The 15916-nt window shown below is 39.1% G+C and overlaps 1 protein-coding gene across 4 annotated transcripts in view; it reads right to left on the bottom strand.

The window, feature by feature from the left end:
* Positions 1–12578, bottom strand: part of eag (potassium voltage-gated channel protein ether a go-go) — a 157208-nt gene extending 144630 nt beyond the window's left edge. For 3 of the 4 annotated variants that reach the window (XM_033333761.2, XM_033333764.2, XM_033333763.2), the window contains exon 1: positions 12039–12578. The gene's annotated coding sequence lies outside the window, so the exon portion shown is untranslated. The remainder of the gene's footprint in view (positions 1–12038) is intronic. The other variant, XM_033333765.2, reaches the window with a different exon arrangement.
* Positions 12579–15916: the final 3338 nt, after the last annotated feature.

The following is a 15916-nucleotide window of genomic DNA, read 5'->3' as shown; positions in this document are numbered from 1 at the left end:
ACACTTTCATATGTCATTATATTGGATTGTAACATAAATTCATTCTGTTTCTGTGTATGTAATGTATTGGATACATATGTTGTAACAAATGTAAAAACAAAATGAATTTGAATGAATGAAAATATTATTTTTGTACATATGATACATACAAGTGTCGTAAGAAATATAAAAACAGGACGAATTTATATTACAAGCCAATATTTCTTTCTTTCAGGCATATTGTTTGCTATGAGGGCTTCCGATGGTTCAAAGATGGACCAACACAGAAAGTTTCGAGGCATGACAATTGAATTAAAGCGTATAGATAAGACGGGTCGAAAGAGAACCACAAAATCTGCAAGTGAAATGAAGGACACTGAATAAAATCAGGACGGAACAGTTCGTGCGGACCGGAAGTCGCAAGGGCATCCGCACCAGCAGAAAATTGGATCGCCAACGTCCACGAAAACCACCGAGAATTTTCATGGACTCGATTCGTTTTGGGATTGAAATTGTGATTCTGGAATTACAGGCTCTTTGAATGTATCACAACCTCGACTTCTTGTGGAATGTAAAATCGAAGAAATGTTCGAGAATTTCGCGCTATACTTGACATGAATACGAAGGTTATTACTCATAAGAGAAGATTAACGAAACTGGGTAGCGTATCAAATTTCTTAACGCATTAACTGGGTCGTCTCGCCTTTTTAACTTTCGTTAATGCAAATATCGAGATGTATCTTTAATGCGAAAGGAACTTCCAGAATGATGTCATAAGAAGATCGTGAATTCCTGCATAAATTAAATAATCGAGTCCAAAATATCAGCAATCTAGCAAATGTGATTTTACAACAAGATAAGGTGGCAAGCAGATTGAGAATCCCCGTACAAATATAATCGAGTGTAAAATATCAGCTATCTAGTTAGTCAATTGAGAAATCAATATTACCAATGCCAATCAATAATTAACGAAAATTCCTATATTTGTAAATATATTTCCAAAAATGGAATCTAATTAGAGGATTATTTATCTACTAACTAATTATGACACGTATCATACTTTCGATATTTTATATATTCCTTCATATTATATGTATTTTTGCCCCATCATATTTCCTGCAAATGTATATGTATGTATAATATTATATATACAAAATCTCTACTAATAATTTCTTATAAATTAATATTCAGTATCTTACAAAAGAGTAATTTATCTTCATTTCAGCATATTCTCCAGGCGAAAAGTTACTCAAACTCAATATCTCAAGGCTGGCTGAACGAGTAGAAGTTTTGTTAATCCACCATTAAGCGAGTAAATCGAGAACGCGACAAAGTGCGTCTATTATACGACGGATAGTGAGGAAGCGACAAATGAGAAGACAGGGAATCTCAAAGGTGAGTCGAACGGCCTAAAACCATCCATTCCATACAATTTTCATGAATACTCCGTCATTCTCGTGGGTTTTGTTCACGAACAACTGGCAAAGGAAGCATCGGGGTAAGGAGAATCGATGATACCCTCCCCTGCAGGAGCGACTTATCCGATTTGTCTGGAAGTAACCGGAGGTGAGAGCAAGAATCGCCTAGAGAATTGACGAAGCTACGATTCCCCAAGAAAACTTTTCCTTTGTGACAAACGCATCGCTCAGAAACATTTTTTATTACACAATTACAAACATTATTTTATAAAATCCTCATTGGAATTTACAATCATTTATTAGCATAAGCAGATAGTTCTGCTTATGATAAATAAATTTAGAGTGGCTACAAAAAGTATTTGTACATCATAGTATTTATTAGAATACTTATGTACTAATTAATTAAGCCCAAGTATATAGAGTTTCCTATCATTTTGCAGTGACTACACATAATTAAAGAAGACACTATGAAAATGAAAAATATAAAAGCTGACAAAAAAAAACGCTTTATTAGAAAATAAAAGGTATGTACAAATACTTCTTGGAGCCATATGATATAATTTCATATGGAACTGTATGAACATAAGATTCCTTTTTTGAGATATTGAATACCAATTATGCGCATCTGATTTATGTGAAATTGATAGGTTTATAAGAAGTGGAGCTAGCCAATTTTGTTTCTGAAAGGCTCAAGTGACCGTTGGATTTTCAGATTTTTCTGTAAACGTATATTTTGTGGATTAATTACATTTCAAAACGATTTAACGATTCGAATGAGGATGTGAAAGAATCTATTGACCTGGCTGTTTCTTTATTTTCAACTTATATCCCTAGGTCTATGCTATTTTAGAGTGGCACGTGAAGAAAGCGAGTAGTAATATTGGAAGCAACGAAATCGGGCAACGAGTCCGATTCGCAAGAATTCTAATAGCGTTCGAAGGTCGACCGAAAGCGGAAAAGTAGTTCGCCTAACGATCGATGGCGAGCTTTCCCGATAAAAAGACAACGAACGGACGATCCGTCGTTTACTCACACAAGATGGTTGCTATTGTCTTTCATGGATCATCAATTGTTTATTTTTTAACGATCATCAAGAATACCAAGGTATTTTTGAATCTCTAATGCCTCGAGGATTACGACATTCATTCAGCAAATCTTAATCGACATATGCAGAATATAATTCTAAAATCCTGTTTAGTAAATCATGCTTAATGAATAATCGAATATTTTCCAGGCTTCTAATATGTTCTAACGGAGATCCAAATTATTCAATTCTTAACTCAAGGAATCTAATCTCCAGGGGAGTATCAGGAAAATCCTAAATTTCATAAATAAGTCTCAAACATCGTTGACCAGAGAACCTTTCAAACTAAATTATTCGTAAGTACTCATTATTTATATGTAACACCGAGATTCTCGAGCAAACGGAGCAACAGAAATCTGACAACATCCTGGATATCTTAAGATAATAAACACAGTATACCGTAGGAAAAACCGGAGTATTCCCGGAAGTCTCGAAACAAACTATCAAGAGTCGAGACAACGATTTTCCATTTTCCGATCGGTATTTCCCTGAGTCGTCACCGACACGGGGACCGAACCGGAGGCGACACTTCCGGGAGATCAGCACTGGGAGGAGTGCCAGTACGAGCTTGAAGGGATGAGAGAAAAGACGAAGAAGGAGGGCAAAGACCGTGTCGAGAAGGAGGTCACCCGGATTTCGAGCGGTCTTCTCTCTACTCACCAGAAAGCGAACCGTATCTCAAGGTAGCCCATCATTTTTCGTGGGAGGAGTTTTTGGCACGGCTGCCACCCCTTTTCCCTCCCGAGTTCCACCGAGTAATCGATCGATCCGCCAAGACTATGCTTTTACCACCTTCTCGATAGACGCCATCAAGAAAAACGCGCGATTACTCCGATCGTTTTTCGCTTCTCTAGAAACCTTCCAGCTCGCTGATCTCTGCGTAGCTTTCAACGATATTATTCCACTACCAAAACTGTATTCCAGATTGGTCGAAGCCAGAAATGGTAATATGAATTTGCATTTGATAGTCGAATACAGTATGTGAATTTCTTATTCAGGTACAATTTTAAAGCGACTACATATGTAGTCTACAGTGACGATGAAAAGAAAGTTTGAAGTGTGAAATAGAAGAGACGCTGTGATTTTACGAAACTGAATTATGATTGACGAGAAAATTGAACGTATAATATAATTGTTCGTTCTGAATAAGACGAGTTTTTGGTACAAAGAAATGTTCAATAGAAATTTTTCTTACACTCTTATGCACAAGTACCACTGTTAAGCTTTCGCCTGTTCGCCGTATAAGATACCACAAAACATATTTATAATACAGTGGCTACAAAGAGTACTTGCATGTATTCTTATTTTCTAACAAAGTGTTTTTTTTTATCAGACTCCGTATTTCATTTGCATAGTATTAAATTTTTATAATCATATGAAAGTATTATTAAATAGAACTAAATATACTTGGACTTAATCAATCGATATATAGATGCTATAGTAAATACACTGCGATACAAGCGCATTTGTAACCATTGTATATATGTAAGTAGCTGTGACGCGAATGTTTGAGGTTAACCACTGAAATTACTTCCCAAAGAGGTTCCCCAGACTTTAACTCGAGAACCTTCCTCGTTAGTAATTTGAAGAGCTAGAAAGCATTACGCCAGTCTTATCTTCGAGTTCATCGACCTCGTCGCTTTTAATCTCTTTTGACAATGAGTGTAAAGGTACTCTGTCCTATAGAAAATTATACCACCTGCCATTCTCCTATAAAATTAACTATTCTCATCAAACAATCTTCCATGAGAAACTCTGTTCTCGTACACCCCAAGAACTCTTGCTAATCTTCCAATTTCTTAATCATACACGATCTCCTTATCAACCTAACCTCAAATTGCTACCCTATCGATTCTTCGTTCCAGCAGGTTACAATGGTATAAAAAAAAACCATCCAACCTAATTGAATTCGCACCCTATGAGTACAATGTGAAGAGCAATTAAAGGGACGACAAAGTGGACAGGGAGGCTCTCTGAAAATGTTCACCTTCCTCAAAGAAATCGCACTGAAAGCGCAGAGAGGCCAAAAGACAAACGGAAGAGAGCCAGATGGCTGGCTGAACGTTGTAAAAGCTCGAGCAAAGGAATTGCTTTGACTTCGATCACGTTAGCCATGGACTAGCCATTTCCAGTACAACGTTCGAGAAGGACCGTGAAAGTTTTCGCCGAAATAGGAGAGATGTTCGACGCGTTCGAAGAAAGCAGGCGTTTCGTTTCAAAGGCGTCGCACGCCGATCGATCGACCTTCCTACCTTCCTTGAAACAGGAACGCGTTTTCGGGCTCACCTTGCACCTGCGAGAAGGCAAAGGGCAAGGGAGATTGATAGATCGATAGATGGGTGGGGATAGGGTGGAGAATTGGGATAGAAGTGGTGGTAATGAATGGAAATATTTCAGAATATTTCTGAACGGAGATATAAGGTGAAGACTATTGATATTAATGCGTCAGTTGCGTTTGGCTAATTATAGTAATTATTTCAACAATGTTAGTGATGCTAGTGGTGCATGTTCGCTGTTGCATGTTAAATATTCATTAGATTTCTATTAAGAAAAAAAGAGAAGAAACTCTGGTGCAGCGTATAGATACAGTAGCAGATGAAAGAAAGTTTAAAGCTGTTAAATAATTTATTTGTGTATACGCACGTATTGATAACTTTTATATTTGATATTTTCCACTATGTTGCTGGCAGTCACATAGGTTATATGTATAGGGTATATATATATATATATTTATTCACTACTCTTGACAAGTGCAATACTGTGTTTTAAAATTATCATATGTTTTTGTACCCGCACTTATACCTATTTAAACTTTCTCTTGCTCGCTATATATAGAGTAAGCTATAAATTCTCCTGCATTACGGTAGCAAGTTTGTTACTAAAACGAATGATGTATTTAGAAGTAAATGTTACAAGATGCGAGTTATAACCTGTAACTTGTCAATTCTCTAATATTATCAATTGGTAAATTTCTGTGCAATAGGATCCTAGTTTCATTACTTATCGTTCGAATCCCCTAAATCAGAGTCGATAAGTAAAACTCGATGCAAAAATGCTTCTGATAAAAAGAAACGTATCTTTCCTCGAGAAGGATGTAATCTCGGTAGCAGCGTAAGTATTAACCGAATCGTTATTTAATCAGAAACCTTTTCCAGAAATAAAATCAAGACTTACCAAAACGAATTATGTATTTTTAATAGAAATATAAACGATACACTGGAGGAACTGAGACACTCGGCTTAAACGAGTTACCGACAGAGTTAGTAAAGAGCGACCGAGTAATTGGAGGCACTTTGGTCAGCGACTTAACTTATTTCCCTCATTTAACGGATCGAAAGTACACAGACGAAAAGACGCATATACGAGCCAACTAAACAGAAGAGAAGAAACCACGTAAAGGTAGAAATACAGGAGATAAATTGTAAAAGAATAATTAAAAAACCGATTCCGATATCTGAGGAAACGAATACTTCCAAACAGGAAAAAACCAGTGAAACCCAGCATCGATATCTAAAACGCATCGAGGGAGGATCGTGTTTCTATTGTCAATCGGTCTTTCGTCCAATCGAACGATCACCGACAGGTGTTTTACATGAAAGCGTCTATAAAAAGCGAGAGAAAAAAAGGGGGAAAGGGGAAGAGGCGAAACACAGAGGAAAAAGAGAAACAGCAGGTTGGCATGATACATGTACGTCGTACACGCGTACGTATATCGTATATAGGATCGAAAAGTTCGCAGCCCCTTGGTAAATTCGTAACGCGGAATGACGTCAGTGGTGAGCGCGCGCAAATGCCCCTGTTTCGCAATCCGCAAACGTCGTTTTCCGCGATTCGTGCCACGGGGGCACCGCTCGTAAAGCCATTTCGGCGATCTCGCGACATAAATTATAAAATCGACCGACGCCAGATCGTCTGTGCAATGGCCGGCATGTAGGACGACGCGGAGAAATCCGTTCGAGAATCGAGACATCGGATACTGCCTTCGTTTCCCCTACCACTTGCCCCACCACCGCGTTACATTCTAGGTCCATCGGACTGCGATTTATTTCGACTCGATTGATAATGGACTCTGGAACGTTGCTCGGTCGAGAACTCGCGAAAATAATTTACTACATTTTCCTTCTTAGTGGGGATCCTCCGGTTGATCGAGATAATCGTCGATGAAAGTACGTTAAATAGAATGGAACACTGGCAATTGTAGATAATCTTTGGAGATTAAGCGGAGGATGTGGTAGATCGGAGTCTGATATTGTTGAAAGATAAAGCAGTTTCCTTTGGTAAGGAGTGCACCACTTTCTCTGCTTCTTTTAATAGCAGAATCGTTTGAGTAGTTAGAACGAATAATTTAAATAACGACTTTTCAGGGAAATTTTATAAATTCACAAGGGTGCGTCTCTGCAGATTTTCCCGATTTCTGGTAGATATATGGATGAAGACTTTTTCCCTTGTATTATGCACTGTTTTGCACGTATTTCGTATTTATATTCGTTTGGAATTCTTTGACTACGAGTTTTGCGCTTGTACGTTATAGTACTTCCGCCACTTTGCTGTAGTTCTAGACGTTATAACGGTAATTTGCAATTACAGAGTTTGAAGAAACGAGTAGAAAGATCATCTAAATATTGGAGACACGGCGTGATATATTCAAAAGAACTTCAGATTATACTTGGTCGTAATTGAAGTAGATTCCCCTTTATCGGAAGAAGCGACGGTCCTTTTCGATCTTTTTCTGCAATATAATTTCAAACAAAGCAAACTTCATTTATTTTTTTATTCGCTCGCAAAGGCAAATTACGATTTCTCAGGTAAGTTTGATATCGCTAACCCCAATTTCTCGTAATGTCAGAGCAAAAAATGGGAAAAATTGTCCACGATAACAAGAGTGGAATGAAATAAAGTTAAAGGATCCACGCTCCAAAAGCGAGCAGGATCGAGTAATTAATGCTGGGAATGAGAGAAGAGAGACAGTAGTGTAGCGAATAAGTTGGATACCACTAGACTGCGGATTTTTATGGATTTACGTGAAATTTGAAGCTGTAAAAATGTAAAAAAACGTACGTAATAAGCAACTGTATATAAAATATTCAAAGTACAATTCTCCTCGCAATATTTAATAGAAAAAACAATTTTCAATCTAGGTTCCATTTGTTTGATTACGTCCATAAAATTATTTAGTAGTATGAGTATCAAATAGCGCTAACAGATATCACTAATTCCTATTTCTTGTAATTTCAGAACAAAAAATGGAAGAAATTATCCACGATGATAAGGATGGAAAGACGCAGAGTTAAACGATCCACGCTGCAGGGGTAAGCAGGATCAAGAAACTGATGCTGGGGACAAAAAGAGAGAAACAGAAGGAGAATCGAGAGAAAGGCGGATGAACTCGTAGCGTGGAAGATCGTAGAGGCTTTGAACGGTTGAAAGGAAAGGCTAAACTCTCGGAAGAAGGATGAAGAATAGCATAAAGAGCAGGGTGAAAAAGCCAGCGCATAGATCGGTCATATGGAACGTGCGAAATAGTATTCGGGCCATGAGGTAACAGGGAACGTATACGGTTTTCAATTTCCCACGAGAGGTCAAGCAAATTCATAACCCAATCTATCCGCAAACCGAGAGGAACAGCGGGACGCCGATGAGTTCGATGATGCAACGCGATCTCCGCCCTGTGTTTATTATTTTTGATCGATACTTTTTCACTCTGATTGCGATTACTAACGATCCAGCCAAATACAGCATCCAGGAAAGCAGAGAAAAGAAGACATACCGAATTATATTTTATGAACAGAATCATCTACTGCGAGGCTTATTTGAAAACAAAGAAGAAGAATATCTGGAAATTATAATTGGAATTTCAAGATGAGGGTTCTGATCTAAGACTGAGCGTTGAACGTAGGAAGAAGAATGCAGAAAAGATGTATTCAATATTTTAAGAAGAATCTGCTAATCTTAGATTTAATCTTGCATGAGAAAAAGAATACACGAATTATATTATGGTATTCTAAAATGAAAGTGCTGATGTAAATCGAAAGATGCGAAGAGAAAGATCGTCAAAATAAAAGAAGAATCCTTTAAACCAAACAATTTTAAGGAGAAGACCCTGATGCGGAACTAACCTAATATTAGAAAGGACAATCACACGATATATCACAATACTTTGCCAATATTCTGACATAATCCAATCCGTATCAGAAGAAAGCTACGTAAATCATATTAGGTTATTTCAAAAAAGGAATTCTCCAAAAATCCTTTGACTCAAACCCAGCCCTGCTTACAATGTGATTTAGAGAGTCCAGAGTTTGTATTATTCTTATGACGTTATTGTATCTCAAGAAGAATCCAGTGGCTGCTAGCTGGTTCCAGTAATAATCTCATCGCTCGTCCCTTGTCGCCACTTTACATAATTGGATGAACGATCTCTGTGCCACCGTAAGAAGATAAACTCTCTGCCTCGCTTAACGTTATTCACGATGCGGTGTTACGAATAAACAAGAAGAATTCCAAACGGGGAGATGCGTTTCTTCGTCAAAAAAGCTTCGACAGAGAATGTATCGAAGAATAGTATAGAGACGTCTAACGTCAAAGAGACGTGCAATGTTAACAGAGTATGTTAACTTTCAGGTAATTAGGTAAAACTGTCAGATAGAATTATTTAAACAAAGGATATGCAAAGCCGTGTAAAACGTAAATGAAGATGTAACCGGAAACCATCCAAAGCTGAAAGGCACTGGATCAGGAATAAATAATAATAGTACAGAGAACTACATCCGTCCGTAAGTATCTGGATACTGACGTATTTCCAGATTTCACATAAACTTCTATGAATCCTTTGATTTCTTCTATGAGTTTATTACGTTGCCCTACAGTCCTGATGTTGCTCTTGGACAGTGTAAGCAATATTTATTAACAACTAATATCAGCTTTTGGAAGATGTGGAAAATACCGATTAAGAAACATATTGATAAACTTATTACAAATATTGGTCAACGAAAAGGTACGCCGCTTTGCTCTCCTGTTTATCAATCTCAAGTGGTTAATTCCCAGCCAAAGATATAGAAACACCGGACTCTGCAAGAAATAAACGTATTAAATAGACTGCACGGTGAAAAGCAAACAGATGGCAGGCAAGATCATGCGAAACCTCTGTTTTATCATCTAATAAACAGCGTAATAAATAACATCGACATTGCAAGACGACGCGATAAATCTATAAAAGAAACTCAAGTAAGATATTCATGCGGAAATCTGCGCTAAATATTCGAAGATGGTTAGGGGCGGAAGTATATGTAAAATACAAATTCCAGACGAAACGAGCGTCTTCGTTGGAAAAGCTGTGACAGACGATACATCAAAGAATAGTATAGACGACTGTGCTGGACTAGAAGATAAAAGAAGATACTGTCCCGTATCGGAAACGCACGAGAACATCGTTATCGGGTTGGCGAATCTGGCGACCTGTGAACCTGGCAGAAATCCAGAACCCGCGTCACTGCACCGGTGCGGTGAAAGAAAGCCCGCGACAAGGGCGATAATCATCGTAAACGTTGTCGAAATTGTCCTCTTTTGTCGACGAAACCTCGAATGAATCGAGAAGCAAAGCTCGACGCTTCTCTGACGTCAAGGAACTACAGTGGTTTTCAACGTTCGAATACGTAACGTGTCATACGAGCAGTAATTTTCGAAGAACGAGCAATTCGTTAATTAACGAGTCGTTCAGCCAATTTACACGCACGTACGAATTTTCCAATGAGAGAACAACGATTCGTGTGGGTAGACAGATATCAGAGGTTGCGAGGTTGATCACGTTGATTCCGTACGCAGGCTGTGCACCCTGGCGAGTACGCATTGTCCCGTAGCACGTCCTGCTCGTAGATCGATCCAGTCTTTGGTACACGAACGACGAGGCTTCGTAGAGAGCAATGTGTTTAACACGTTGACCAGCACGCGAATTTTATATATTTCGTCCTGAGGGTCACGACATTTTGAAATATGCTACACCGTAACGTTCAGTTTGTTGTAAAATATTATACAGTATTTGCGCACACTTTGCCGAGTGTTGCTGAGTCATTCACATCGTCGAAGATCTTTTCGTCCATGAAATTTATCATGTTGTAGACGTTGTGTAAGTAAGCACCGGTGACCATCGCGACAGTCAACGTGCTAATGGGATTCTGCTATTGAGGTGAGCAAATTGACGATAACACGGGGTTGAAATTTGGTGTAAGCTGATCTTTGGAGAATTCCGAATTTTATAGATTGCATGCTTGAAACTGAAAACGACGAGCCACGGTGAAACTGAACTAAAGGTATTTCGATATTAAGATACTTATAGAGGAACCGAAATTCGACCGAGTCTGATCATTGGAAAATCCTAATTTTCTAGATTCTATGCTTGAAATTGTGTAATAGCAACCCTTTCTTGTCTGGGGATTTTTGAGATGAATTCGAAGATCCGGAATGAAAGAGGAATTCGTGAAATCGACGGGAATTTCGAGCCTCCTTGACCCTCGGTGACCCAAATATTTTCGCTCCTGACAGAGGCTGATGCAGAATTGCGGCAGACCCGTGGAAACGTTCGGTCGTTACCTTTTGTCCGCATCACCTTCAAAAGGATCGTTCTATCTCGCGATAGAATGACAAATCGTCGCCGACGTGTCTTTAATTCGTCAAAAGTTTCTTACGTCCGATAGACCACAGAGGATATACTCCGTTCTATCCTTGATGAAATCGTTCTCAAACGAATAGTATGATTAAAGGAGCGAAGAATTCAAATTAATGGAAGAGCCAAACGATGGAAAGAGAGAGAGAGAGAGAGAGAGAAAGAGAGAGAGAGAAACCAGATTATATCATATAGAGCATAAAAGATCACTATGCAGAGGAGTCACGATTTCTGATTTCTGACAGGTAGCTGCATCCTGACCTATCCAACGAACGCTTTCCAGCAGCGTCTCCAGAGGTTAGCCCACCGATTGATCCACGCGCTCCACTTCTCTACTCCTCTACTCAACGCAACTCCGTCGTATCCACGATTCAAAAGGGACCCTACGATTGTGATAGAAACCGCCACGACTCTACCAGCGTCACCGCGTCTCTCCTGACCTTGCTCTGCAACCTTCCACACCGCTTGTTTCGTCCCTTGGTATAACTCAATCCACACGTCTCCGTTCGTCGATCAGTCGAACGTACTGGAGCGGTCCACTCGCAGGAATTCCTCTTACCAAACAACCGACGTAAATACGACTCGAGCTCTTTCATCTACCAATCAAACAATTCCAACGAAATACCTTCCGAGCCGTTCCACGAATATCGTTGCGCGGAACCAACAGCCAATACCAAAAGAAGGTATTCGTATATTGGAAAAACGTGGAAGAGAGGAAAGGAAGAGAACCGTAAGGAGTAGACGAGTAGCGAGAAGAGGGCCTAAAGGGAGGGAAAAAGAGAAAGGGAGAGTTCGGTGGCGCACCACGCGACCGCAACGATCATTCCAAGAGCGGACATTGTGGACATCGTGTATATGGCTAAAAATGGACGAATCGAATCTGGTGTGTCGATCGTACCGATGTGAATACGTATTCCAAGCAGGTTGATCTTCTCGGAAGGCGTTATCTTCGCTGGTTAAGCAGGGTGGTTCCGTCCATCGCGTTTCTGGATCGTATCGCCCTAAGGATCGATCGTAGTCGGGTGCACACGCGCTGACCGGTTGCGGTACGCGTTCGGGAAACGCGTCCCGGACACGTTTCGCCTATAGTTCGACTAGACTGAGGATGATCGCTGTTAATCGGCTATATACAACTTCCATCCACGATTCCTCCTATGTTTCTTCTTTTCCGTAACTCTTCCACCGATTTGGATTATATTCTTCTTCTGTTTCTTTTTTTTTCTTCTTCTTTTTATCACACGTCTGAGAAAATGCAAATTCCGGTCTCCACGCACCGCTGCTGCCCCGTCGTCCTTGTCTGATCGCGCGTACGTGTGTGGCGAGGCGCGCGCGCGCGCGCTGATCAGCGTTACTCGCACACAGGGATTCCGAGACCCAGCCGTGCGACAGGCTGACCGATTGGCGACTGAGACTCACCCTCTGTGGAGGCGCTGACTACCCCTAACTCACCCCCACTCATCGACAGCGCGCCACCAATAGCGGCCCCCACCACTCAACCTTTCCCCCACCATCGTATATCCTTCTAATCCCCGTGTCGTTCGCGCTCGCGCGTGATTTCGTCTCGCGATTCCTTCGGGTTTCCCTCTCTTTCCTGCGAAAAAGAGCTTGCTCTTTTTTTTTCCTCGCCTTTTTTTCATTCGGATACATATCGTTGTAATTAATCGTTGGCTTAAAGGGAACCGGTTCGAAGGTGTTTAACTCGATAACGTGGTTAGTAAGCTTCCATCCAGTGAATGATGATTTTGGGCTTGAAATTTGAGTTGACTTTATATTTATGCATCGATGTATATGCGTTCGATAAAACGTACGTGTTCGATTGGTTTATGAATACGTATATAGCCCCGTTTATAAGTATTAGAATATCTATCAGTTTCATTGGAAATATGGAAATTAATCTAAAGTATCCAGGAGACGATTGATCGAGCAGAATTTTATATTCATGCAAAGTTGCGTTGCAGTATACGTAGAAAGCAGAAATTTGTTATAAATATTTGAATGAGTTATATCGTAGCATATTTGTATAATTATTTGTTCATCCATGCAGCTTTGCAATCTGAATTCTATCGAATAGGACGCTTCGAGAATCCTACTGCAAATCTCAATCTATATGGTATATAGAGAGTACATTGTGCCAAATGACAAGAAACGCAGTAATGATACTTATGAGCGGGAATGTATGTGTATAGGACTTGTTTGGTTAACTGCGGTCGTTTTCTTGGAGAAAAAATTGCTTTTGCGTTATATAATAATATCATTATAAATTATTAATTGAGCACGGTAAAATGTTCAATCTCAAAACCAAATAAAAGGACAATTGAGATTAATTGTCCTTTGTAATTGTAATTGTAACGCGAGATTAATTGACAATATACTGAATTTTAGAACTATTTTCTGCTTATGATCGATACACGTATATCTATGTTGATATGTGATATAAAAAATTATCATACCAAAGCGATTAGGAGGTAAAAATACGTGACAAAGAAAAAGTTCTTTAGTTAACCCGTATCACGTTCCGTGCCACGTGGATCACCGGTGACCCACATTTCCCTGAGTCGCGAGGAAACTTACTTCCGTGAAACAAACAATAGTAAAATCGGGACGAAACCCTACAAACGAATACGTACTGCGAGACCACGATTACTTTTGTTTGAATTTTAAATTTCCGCAGTTGAAACGCGTCGAAACATCTGCTATTCCATCGCAGAGTGGAAGAAGATCTTGAGCTGGAATTTTCGACGTTTCTAACTGAATGCGAACGGATTTATCGAGCTTATTGAATTAATGGAAATGCGGCGCACGTATAAGACCGTAATTAAAGCGAAAAAGAAAAAGAAGGATAGAAAAAGTTGGAAGACTGCTTTTCGTGTGCTTATTACTAAAGTTGCGATAATGAATTATAAGACTTTAAAACGCCAAGAGTACACGGTTACAGTGATGAAATTGTAAAATAAAAAAAAATACTAAGTTTTTTATCTCGATTTTATACATTCCGGTAGTAACTTTCGTTGTTTTAAATTCAGTTCAGAAAACATTACTTACAGGATGACTTGATATCTACAACATCTAAAATAATTCACTGGTTGTAATAATTAATAGATGGAACAAATCTCTGTTTAGCTTCCATTCCTTTACTCGCGTCCATAAAAGTATGAATTCTGATATACGATTCTTTTTTACGGCTACGAATCTTTACGACCTGCTATTTCACTATGAGGGGCCGTATGTGCGTGTGTGTGAAGAGCTGGAAAGATGATTAGCGGTACATGTACAGTGGACAATAGTAGTACTGTTCTCTATCAATCACGCGTCGCTATATGATCTAGTTTGTGTATGTAAGATCCGTGAAAAATATGGACCACGACCAAGAGCCGTTCCCGCACCATCTAGGGTGCTCACACACTGCACGCCACAACTACTATTAGGTCACTTATCTCTTGCATTTACTGAAAACCTGCAATAAATTTTATTTTAATGAATATTTTACATTATGCGGTACATATGATGCGAATAAAATAACAGACTCGTGATAAAACAATTAGTAAATGAAAGCAACGAAAACCATTCGTATTTTCTTAAATATCATAGGGTATCCTAGTGGTTATTACCGACTGCGTACGCGACACTTTCGGCCAATATACGTACACTTATCTTTATGATTGCGTTGGGTCTATCAGAAAGAATTGATCAGACTTGTCATTCTTTTGTCTAATCACCTTTTCAACTTTTCTACTATACACACGATAAAACGCTGGAGTCCGCTCGCAGAAACGAGACGAGCCAGCGCCAGAGGCATCTTGTTATCCGCGAATTTCCGGCCGAGTTGTTTACCGCTTTAACCAACGACCCTTTAATTACTTCAACAACCTACAGCCACGAACTTGACCGACTCTAAGAGCTACTCCTGTCGAGCGTGTCATGTTAATGAAGTTTGTCACATTCGTTTGCGGAGTCACCAAGACTTCCCTACCGATCGAGAAACGGATAATCGATAAAGAAGATACAAAAAGATGCTAAAGTTTAAGGAGAACGTAAGTGTGTACATACACCGTCGCTCGCAAGTATGTGGACACTGGTGTATTTTTATTAACAATCAACAATACTCAGTATCTTCATGTGGAATCAGGTGTTGCGCATCATACAAAATTTAAATTGTTTAAAATCTTATCAATAGTATATTAAAATGATTACATGACTTGTCAAAGTATCAAAAGGTTTCAAATATTATAGTAGCAATCAAGTACAATAGTGCAATTTGGGATATGCTTTTCTATTTATAGCTTGACAATCATCATGATGAGCAGAGTATAATGAACTCGTTAACCAAAAAGCTGCCACAGAATGCAACTGCTTGACGCTTATAGATGTCAATCTTTTTATTGTATACTAACTTTCAAAAATAGATTTTATCGTGCGACATTCTGCGATAACTCTGATAATGGAGAAAATTGTTTTAAGACTTTCTATTCTTAAGTTTCGTAACTAATTTATATTCCATCAAAAATAAGTGAATGTCCACATATTTTTGGACGTCTGTGTAGGTGGCTTGAAAGTTTCAAAGATACCTAATCCGACGAATGGAGACTTGGAAGTAATGTTTGGAAGATTCAATCCTGGCTGGCAATGTCGCTTGAGTTTCCAGTAGAATCTGTATGAGGAACTGTAATTCTGTCGTATATTCACGAGAAAAAACACGAAGAACAAATCCTCTGTAAAATCTTCGAAATTCTTTCCTTTTCTTTGTTTTCCTTTTTAAAATTAAAAATTTAAGTGCTA

Source organism: Bombus vancouverensis, chromosome 4 (assembly GCF_051014615.1).
Source record: "Bombus vancouverensis nearcticus chromosome 4, iyBomVanc1_principal, whole genome shotgun sequence".
NCBI classification, from domain to species: domain Eukaryota; kingdom Metazoa; phylum Arthropoda; class Insecta; order Hymenoptera; family Apidae; genus Bombus; species Bombus vancouverensis.
This window is presented reverse-complemented; position numbering and strand designations above follow the sequence as displayed.